We start from the raw sequence: 9,726 nt of genomic DNA, 5'->3' as shown, positions 1-9,726 counted from the left end.
GTACAGGTGGGTCACCACTGTAATCCTAGCTACTCAAGATGTAGAGATCTTAAGATTGCAATTCAAAGCACCCTGGGCAAGAAAGTCTGTGAGACTCTTACCTCCAACTACCAAAAAGCAAAATGTAGAGATGTGGTTCAACTGGAGAGCTCTGGTTTTGAGTAAAAAACAAACAAGCAAACAAACAAACAAACCGAAGGGACAACACCCAAGTCCTGAATTCAACATCAGTACCAGCACAGAAGAAAGAAAAGACAAAGAGTGGGGGTGGGGGGAGTGAGAGAGGGAAAGAAGGGAGGGAAAGAAGGAAGGGAAAGAAGAAGACAGAAAGAAGGCGAGGAAGGGAGGAAAGAGAAAGAGAGAGCGATAGTGATGATGTTAAACATGGAAGCTCAAAGAAGACATATTAATGCCACTCATCACTGTTAAAGACATCATCCTTTATACTGATGATTCCTTGTTCCTTTGTTAATAAGCTTGTTATTATAACTCCATTGAAAGGTGTTTTTCTATTGGGTGTTTTTGGTTTTGGATTTTTGGTGTTGGTAAGGGGTTGGGGCTGGTCCCAGTTCTTGAATTTAAGGCCTGTGAATTATCCCTGATCTTCGTTGTTCAAGTCTAGCACTCTACCACTTTAGGCACAGCTCCACTTCAAGTTTTTTGTTGGTTAACTGGAGATCAGAGTCTCCTGGGCTTTCTTGCCCAAGCTGGCTTTGTACAACAGTCCTCAGATTTAAGCCTCCTGAGTAGCTAAGATGACAGGCACGAGTCACTGGCACCTGGCCAACATGCTAACTTTTAAAAGATAAAATGAAAAATTTTCATTTATCAAACCAGGCAAGTTTTATGGGGTTTTACATCATCTGTTTTCACTCTATTAGGTAAAAAGGGAACATTTGTCATCATCATATAATTTAAACTTAAACAGTTCAAACAATCAGTGGAAAATAATTGAAAATATTTCTCAACTATGGTACATATTTGTGAAACATGCACATATGAAAACAAGTTCATGCACAAATGCCTAATAACATCTTCAAGTATCCATCTGCAAGTCCTCTGCCAATTTGAGGCAGTTAACTTGGAAACCTCTAGACCCCTCAACAACAGGGACCTGGGTGACTCTAGGCCATATCTACACAGGGATTTGTAAAATTAATGACATCTTCCTTCTCTTATGTAGCTCACTATGTAGCTCTGAAAAGCTAGAAAGTTTAAGAATTTGCTGTCCAAGACTTAGCAACTCGGGTGTCATCAGAAACATCTTTATATACCAGTTGCCTTTCTTTTTCTATGTATACTGATCCTGGCTTGAACTCAGAACTTGGGCATGGTCCCTATGCTTTTTTGCTCAAGGCTAGTGCTCTACCACTTGAGCTACAACTGCACTTCTGGTATGTAGTTGGAGATAAGAGTCTCTTAGACATTTCCTGCCAGAGCTGGCTTAGAACCACAATCATCAGATCTCCATCCTCCTGAGTAGCTAGGATTACAGGTGTGAGCCATTAGCCACTGGCCCAGTTGCTTTCATTATTGAAAGTCTAGACAACCACTAGAACAATAAAGGATACATTCAACATCTTTAAAAATCTTCTACATTCTCCATGTGGAATATTATGGATATTTTCTAGACAAGAAACTCTGGTTGGTGATTTGGCTTTCTAAGAAAAAAAACCCTTTGAACTTAAAAACAAGTGTTAACCAAGTGTTTAAACAACTTCTTAAGTGTTTATTTCTTTTTTTTTTACTACTTCACAAATTAACTCTCTTTTTAATAGCCAAACAGCTACAATTCTCTAAGATATTAAAAAAAAAAAAGACAAGAAACAAACAAACAAAAGACTTAGAGAAAATACTGATCATACATGGAAAGGAAAAGGAAGATTGAACAAAATATGAAATATGTTTATATTGTTCTAATTGTGCCTTTATTCTATGACTAAATTGATCTTCAACATGAGTATGCTAATTCCAACTAATGCTCTCCAATACAAACAGCACAGATGATTCAATTTTCTTCCTTTTTGCCTTCCAAGAAAATTCCAAATATTCTATAACTAAAATTATTTTATAATATCAAGAAACATCACTTCCATTGTTTTTATGCTTCGAACACTTCACTTGTAGAAATTCTAAGTGGAAAACCAAACAGAAATTCTGACAGCAAAGCCCATTTTTTCCTCGCAGACCAGCCAGTGAAGGACATTTAATACGAAAAACAAGATAGAACTCACGGTTTCAGCCAAAATAAATTGCAATCCTGTCCTATAAACCTGGGAATGGGTGAAGGAGCCTCCACACACAGCTGCTGCCCCCCTCCCCCCATTACACTCCCCTTCCTCTCCCCCCTACCCCTCCCTGCCCTGTGCAACAGAGCATCTGAAGCCAGCACAGTCAGAGAGAAGCAGGCAGGCAGGACAGAGATTGAGATGGCTCTGGAAACTTCCTCTCTTGAGCTTACAGGTTCAGTGTTTTAAATTCAGTGTTTTAAAGTCCCCTTTCATAGCAGTTCACACTCACCCCCCAGAGGAAACACGTGAAGCCCAAGAAGGGAGATGTTGACAGCAAAGGGAGACTTCTATCAACAATGCAAATCTGCCTGACCTGAAGGCAAGGGGGACCTCAGGTGTGGCTGGCCCGGGGTGAATGAGAGATGTTTTTAGTTGGTGGCAGAACCAGCAGGAGGAGCCTCCCACCCTCCAATTGGTTCAAGTGAAGTAAAGCAGCTGGGACCTCAAGATTCAAGGACAGGACAGGAGGACCATTGGTAATCACCATGTGAAATTAGAAGCCACTACAAAGTATATACCATACCTGGGGTGCCACCCTCACCATCTCTGGAAGAAAACACTGATTCTATACAGAATCACCACCCTATAAGGTACGGAGGAGGCTGGTGACCTTCATTTTATAGATCAGTAAACTGAGGCTCAGGGAAGTATCTATCTAAGGTCATGGTACTAGTCAATGCCAGCACTGAGACTTAAATTGGAGCCTTCAGGTCCACCAAGAATCCTTTGAGCCACACTGCCTCATCAGCCATAATGAAGCAGGTTTTCTTAACCTAATCTCCCAGAACAATTACACATTTGTCTTGAAACAATGGAGGAGCCACAAGTTGTAAAGCACCCACCTTGAGAAAAAGGCTGATGGAGAGTTTGAGTCCCTGAGTTCAAGCCCAGTTTAGCATGTTCTTACATGTACTCACAGTGCACACTCACACACATGCACACTCACACACATGCACACACACACACACACACACACACACACACACACACACACACACACGGGAGGTCTGAACTAAAGCTTTAAATAAGGGCCCCACAGCTGCACCTTAGAGCACCACAGCTGTGGTGGCTTCCCTTCAGGTCTATTTATATTATTAGCTACTTTTGAAGTGGCAATATAGTAACAGAACTCATGTTCTAGAAATGTCATTACCCCCATGCTTTCTTTCCTTTAGACAGAATTGAAATTTCCATCTTAACAAAAATCAGCTCATCCAAGGCTGGACACTTGACATCCTCCAAAATCTTCCTCCAATGCTAGGGATAGAGCTCAGTAGCTGTCCCTATGGCCCTGGGTTCTATCTCCAGTATGGGTAGGGAGTTAGAGATCTGGGGTCAGTGCAGAGAGCACTGGCCACCTAGGTGGTATCTAGCTGCCCCCGGGTGCTTCCTTGACAAGGCCCAGGGTGGGGAGCAGAACTGCAGTGTGGCCTCAGCCCTGCATCCCACATGGGACATGTCCTGTGACAAGTTTAGTGGGGACAGGACACTAAGAGGGAAAACAATGTAATCACTGCTAGCTACCTAAAGATAAATAGGCACCAAGGACAGAGCTCAGAGTGCTTGCCTAGTAAACCAGGCCCAGAGTTCAATCGATTCTCAACACCACAAAAAGGTAAACCAAAACCAACCAAAAAAGCAAGCAGGCCAAGTACTTGGTCTAGAATGTGGCCCACATCGGTTAAATCTCCACCAAACAATGGTGTACAACTCTGAGAAGCACAAAGCTACCATCCTCCATAAATCAACAAAACCAAACACAGAGGCTGGAAGAATAGATATTGGAGACATCCACCACGTGAAAGAAATGTACACACATGATTCCTCATCTCTTTTACCTTCCACCCCAAAAGATTCCATCTCTCAGCTCCAATGGGACTCCTTTCCCATTCCATTGAGGAAAGTAGAGGTTAAAAACAGAATTCTCTGGTCCAACCCACTGCTTGCTTAGAAGAGCTTTTCTAACTGAAGCCTGTCATGCATAGGCTGGAATTCAAAGCTTTCTGGAAAGGTGCGAACTATGACATTGCTTAACCTTGTGATTTCCCTGTTACTTCAGCTGCCTGGAGGTAAGGTGGGGGTGGGAGAGGGGGCATATGCAGATCCTTCCAGGCCCTAGGAACGGGACCCCTTAGCAATCCATCTCATCTCTTACCCTTTTTGTTCAGATTATATCAAGGCAAGTGTTAGCTTGTTTATGTATTTGTTCATTTATTTAGACAGTATTGAGGTTTGGTCGCAGCCCGTGGGCTTGCTAAGGAAGACTGCCACTTGAGCCAAGCATTTTTTCTATAAAGCATCATTCGCTATTATAAATAAAAGGATATACTTCCAAAAATGCTCTAAAATAATAGCATCCCAAATCACTAGATTGATAAATATGCAGATTCTTTTGTTTTTGATTTTTTTTTTACTTTTAAGTAAATTTAGACTTAAGGAATGTTTGCAAAGGTTGTGCAGGAAGTTTGCATTAACCCTTCACTCAGCTTCTCCTACATTAACAATTTGTGTAACCATAATACAATGATCCAAACCAGATATTTTACATTGTTTTAGTACTCTTAAAGAATTCTAGTTTATTTGAATTTCTTCAAATTCAAGATTACTCATATTTTACCAGTTTTCTGTCTTTCTTTTTATTTTTGTTGTTATTATAAAGGTGATATACAGAGGGGTTACAGTTACATAAATCAGGTAATTAATACATTTCCTTTTTGGACACTATCACCTTTTCTTTTATTCTTTTTTTTTGGGGGGGGGGTCCAGTTGTGGGGCCTGAACTCTGGGCCTGGGCACTGTCCCTCAGCTCTTCAGCTCAAGGATAGTGCTCTACCACTTGAGCCACAGCGCCACTTCTGGCTTTTTTCTTTTTGCTATGTGGTGCTGAGGAATCGAACCCAGGGCCTCATGCATGCAAGGTAAGCACTCTACCACTGACCCACCTTCCCCGCCCTTCTTTTATTCTTTTAACAATATGCCAGTTCCAGACTGGGCACTGGTGGCTCACACCTGTAATCTTAGCTACTCAGGAGGCTGAGATCTGAGGATCATGGTTTGAAGCCAACCGAAGCAGGAAAGTCTGTAAGACTCTTATCTCCAATAAACTACTCAGAAAAAGCCAGAAATGGTGCTGTGGCTCAAATGAGAGAGCACTAGCCTTGAGCACAGAGAGGTTAAGGGATGGAGCCCACGCATAGCTTCACAGGCCACTCTTCTTTACATATTTAATATAAATTCACTCCTAGATGGAGGCGCTAGAATCTGTTCTGTCAAAGTGGTTGCTTGATAGCACTGCCATGTTAAGGGAAACCATCTCACAGAAGCTATTTTAGTTCAACCACATCCTATTATAAATATTGTTTTCCTAGGGGCTGGAGACGTGGCTCAATCTCCATTCATATATGTCCCAGGTGCACAAGACAAGAGCTTACTGCAAAGATAGTACTCTCTGGGCTGGGCAGTGGTGGTATGAGTCACTGTAATCCTCTCCTCGGTAGGCTGAGATTTAAGATAAAATTTCAAAACCAAGCCAAGTAAGAAAGCCCATGAGACTCTTATCTCCAACTAACCACCCAAAAGCCAGAAGTGGAGCTATGGCTAAACTGATAGAGTACCAGCCTTGAGCAAAAAAAAGCTAAGGAACAGCTCCCAGACCCTGAGTTCCAGCCCCAGGACCAGCACACACACATACAGGCAAATAAAAAGATGGTCTTCATTATGATTTCAATGCAGCAGAGAGAGCGAGGGTGGTCACATTACAAGTCTCTGGGCTCCACCTCTCTTCCTAAGGCAAGGTGAGACCGATGAGCCCCTTGCCTGCAGTCCACTCCCCCACCTGCCACGAAACAGCAGTCACGCTGAGCTTCACAGGTTTGTGTGAGAGGCAAGGGAAAGGGATCCCAGCAAGCTCCACCCACCTCCCTCTGAGCACAATGCCCCCTCTCCCTGCCAGGCCTCTGGAAGCGGCAGGTCCCTAGTCAAGCGGCTCTCAAAAAGCTGAGACATGAAGTGAATGCCAACAGTCCCCACCCCCACCCCTAGAAGGAGGGCACAATTATAGAAAATTCTGCTTACAGTTCAGATTCAATATTTGGAAGGGATAATCCTGAAATAAGAGATTGCTTGATTTCTCTCCCAAGCCTCTGAATGGTTCATTAGCTCCTATTTGACATTTGATGATTGTGTCTGATTAGCTTTATTGTGAAGTTGGACTCTAAGAAGTCCCCAAGTCAGAGCAATCAAGTTTCACAATGATTCCAACTGCAAATTTGGCATAAATGGCAGCTGGGCCTTGGCCGGTAGGAATACTGGAACCCTAGCCTGCCTGGCAGGCACGTGGGGCCTGACTCAGCAGACAGGATTTCTTCAGTGGCTGAATGGGAGAAGGGTTAGACAAAGAACCCCAGCCTTGAGCATCAGCAAAGATGTTGCAGGTCCCAGTAGTGACTGAAGCTGCCTGGGTCCTATCTCTGATGAATGGAAGACAGAGGCTGTCAACCGCACTGTGGAGGTTTGGGGGACCCATGTACCAAAAACAGTCCTAATAGAGCTAGCAGGTGTTGGATTCCATACTGGGTATCCCCAAGGAGAAGAGGGATGGGCTGAACCAAATTCTGAATGTATCAGAGGTAGGGGGCATCCAGGCCTGAGGAGGAGTCTTCCTGACAGAGCAACACACACACACACACACACACACACACACACACACACACACACACACACACACACACACACACACCTCTCCTCAAGGTGGGGGCACCTCCTCAGGTCTCCACCACTTCTTGAGCATCCCCTCCGGTGGTGCCTACATGGTCCTCCTGGTCCTTGTCTCTACATCTGCCATGCCACATTGTCCACATCTGTCTCTCTCAACCACAGCCATTTGCCTGCAGAGACTGACTTGGGCAATTCTGAGTCCAGCACAGAACCTGGAACCCAATATATTGTTTGTTGGCTGAATGAATTGCAACTCGACACATTGTTGCTATTATTTATTGCTACTGCTGGTGGTAGAGTTACATCAAACCATATCTGTATTGTATCTTTGAGAAAGACTCAGACAGAATGCCTGGCAGAAATGTTCTTGTCACCACTGCCATTTGATAAGAGGCGGAAATGCTGGCTGAAGTGGACAGAAGATACGCCACCTAATAGAGCAGATCTGGACCCCAGAGGGTCCAGTGACACCCACAGTGACATCCTCCCTCAGCCTAGCCACCGAAGACCCAATTTCAGTGCCAGGTGCCACTGTGATCTGAGTTCTTCTGCCCTATCCTCCCCAGCTCAGCTTTGTTCACCTGAGCCTTCATCTCCCAGAAAGCCCAGGCTGGAACATCATTAGCGATTTTTCCAGTGACCCACCCATTTCTTCAGCTTTCTCTCCAATAAGCAGCACTATTGACAGCTTTCCTGGTTGCATTGGAAGGGTGACTGGGGGAACAGAGATGGGGATTGAGAAGCTTTCCACTTCCTCTCAACTCAGGACATGTGACTGCTCACCCTTTAACTCTTAATGTAACTAGCCTCACAAAGCAATCATCCCCTGCCTGCAGTGCTCTCTGGTGATCAGCAGGGGGCAGCCTTGACACACTTATTTCTGCTTATTAATTACCCAACCCAAAGGCACTGGAGCTGAGGAAAACAGAGAAACCTGAAAGTGTATAGAAGTGAGAAGGAGGGGAGAGGAAGGGATGGGAGAGGAGGAAAAGGGAGAGGAGGAAGCAGAGGGGAATGGAAAGGAAAAGAGGAAGGTTGCCTGTAAAACAAAATCAATACAATATATCACTAGCCTGGAAAAATGAGTCAAAAAAATGAGTTTCGGTGTAATTGCTAATGTCAGGCAACAATTTGGTTCTGAGTTTCCTGGTGGCCAGAGCAAAAATAGAGCCATTTATTAGGTCATCCACCTGTCCAGAAGAAAGCCAAAATTTTATTTGCAAGGCTACTGGAAACTACACCACACACAGCTCCCCCTACAGGGTCTTCCATGTCAACTTTGTTGGACTTGTGACCCTTCTTTAATTGATCACCTCTCTGTTTTACCTTTGATTGCAAGTGATTGGTAAGTGTTCTAGCTGCACTTTCAGTCTCATCTTCTTTTGAACACATTGTTCTGAATCCTTCATTCAAAATATTAGAGGTAAGGCTGGGAATGTGGCTCAGTGGTAGAGTGCATGAAATCCTGGGTTCGATTTCTTAGTATCACATAAACAGAAAAAGCTGAAGTGGAGCTTCAAGTAGAGTGCAGTGCTAGCCTTGAGCAAAAGAAACTCGGAGACAGTGCCCAGACCCTGAGTTCAAGTCCCAGGACTGGAAAAAAGAAAAAATTAGATGGGCTGCCAGGCACCAGTGGCTCAAGCCTGTATTCCTTGCTAATTATGTGGTTGAGATTTGAGGATCGCAGTTCAAAGCCAGCCCAGACAGGAAAGTCCAGGAGTCTCTCATCTTTAAGAAAAGGCCAGAAGGTCCATAAGTCTCTCATCTCTAAGAAAAGGCCAGAAATGGCACTGTGGCTCAAGTAGTAGAGTGCTAACCTTGAGCACAAAGCAGCTCAGGAACAGCACTCAGGTCTTGAGTTCAAACTCCAGGACTGGCAAGAACTAAATAAATAAATGTATTTATATATATGTGTGTATGTGTGTGTTATATAAAATATACTTGTGTGTGTGTATTAGTTGTGGTGGGCAGGCAAGCTAACCTCCTAAGATGAATTCATTTTCCAAGAGAGGAAATGGCAGAAACTACAGGCAGTGTCACCCTCCGCAGACTGGAATTGTGGTTACATAAGCTTCTTGAGCCACACCTCAACTTCCTGGCTTTATACTGACTAACTGAAGACTTGGATTTGTCTGCTGGAGCTGGCTTCACACTGAAACCTCAGCTCTCATCCTCTCAAGGAGCTAGGATTACAAGCATGAGCTAACAGGACCAAGCCTAACATTTTCCTTTGTAGTTTCAGTTTAACTCACTGTTCTAGACAGCTGCTGGGTTGTCCGTTTCTCTGTCTGTGGCAGGTGGTTGTGTGTCACATGTACCATCCTTTCCAGGAACCTACTGTCATAACAGGATGCAGGTAAGGTTCTGCTTGTGTACAGAAAAACAGTGTCTGTGAAACAAAGTGCAACGGGTGTCTGCCAGGCAGGACGGAGGCCTGTACCAATGGAATAGGTTGGGCTCATTTGAGTTGGGGACTTTCCACTCACTGTTCTTGGAGCTGGTCCCATTTGGGTCCCCAGTGACCTTGATACCTGCGAACCCTAGAGTAATCTGCAACTTCTCTCTACTAGAGCCAAGTACCACCTTTGGTCCATGGGAGCATGTTCTCTTTCCTGAACACTCCCTCTGCAACCTGGGCCACTTGCTGGTCTTCACCTATTGCTCCTTTGCCATCTTGTCTTGCTGGGCCTTCCTCTGGGCCCCAGCTGTAGTGATGCCA

The sequence above is a fragment of the Dipodomys merriami genome, unplaced genomic scaffold (genome assembly GCF_024711535.1).
Source record: "Dipodomys merriami isolate MVZ:Mamm:240054 unplaced genomic scaffold, mDipMer1.0.p SCAF_121, whole genome shotgun sequence".
Taxonomy (NCBI): Eukaryota; Metazoa; Chordata; class Mammalia; order Rodentia; family Heteromyidae; genus Dipodomys; species Dipodomys merriami.
The sequence above is the reverse complement of the archived record's forward strand: the minus strand, read 5'-3'. Positions refer to the sequence as shown.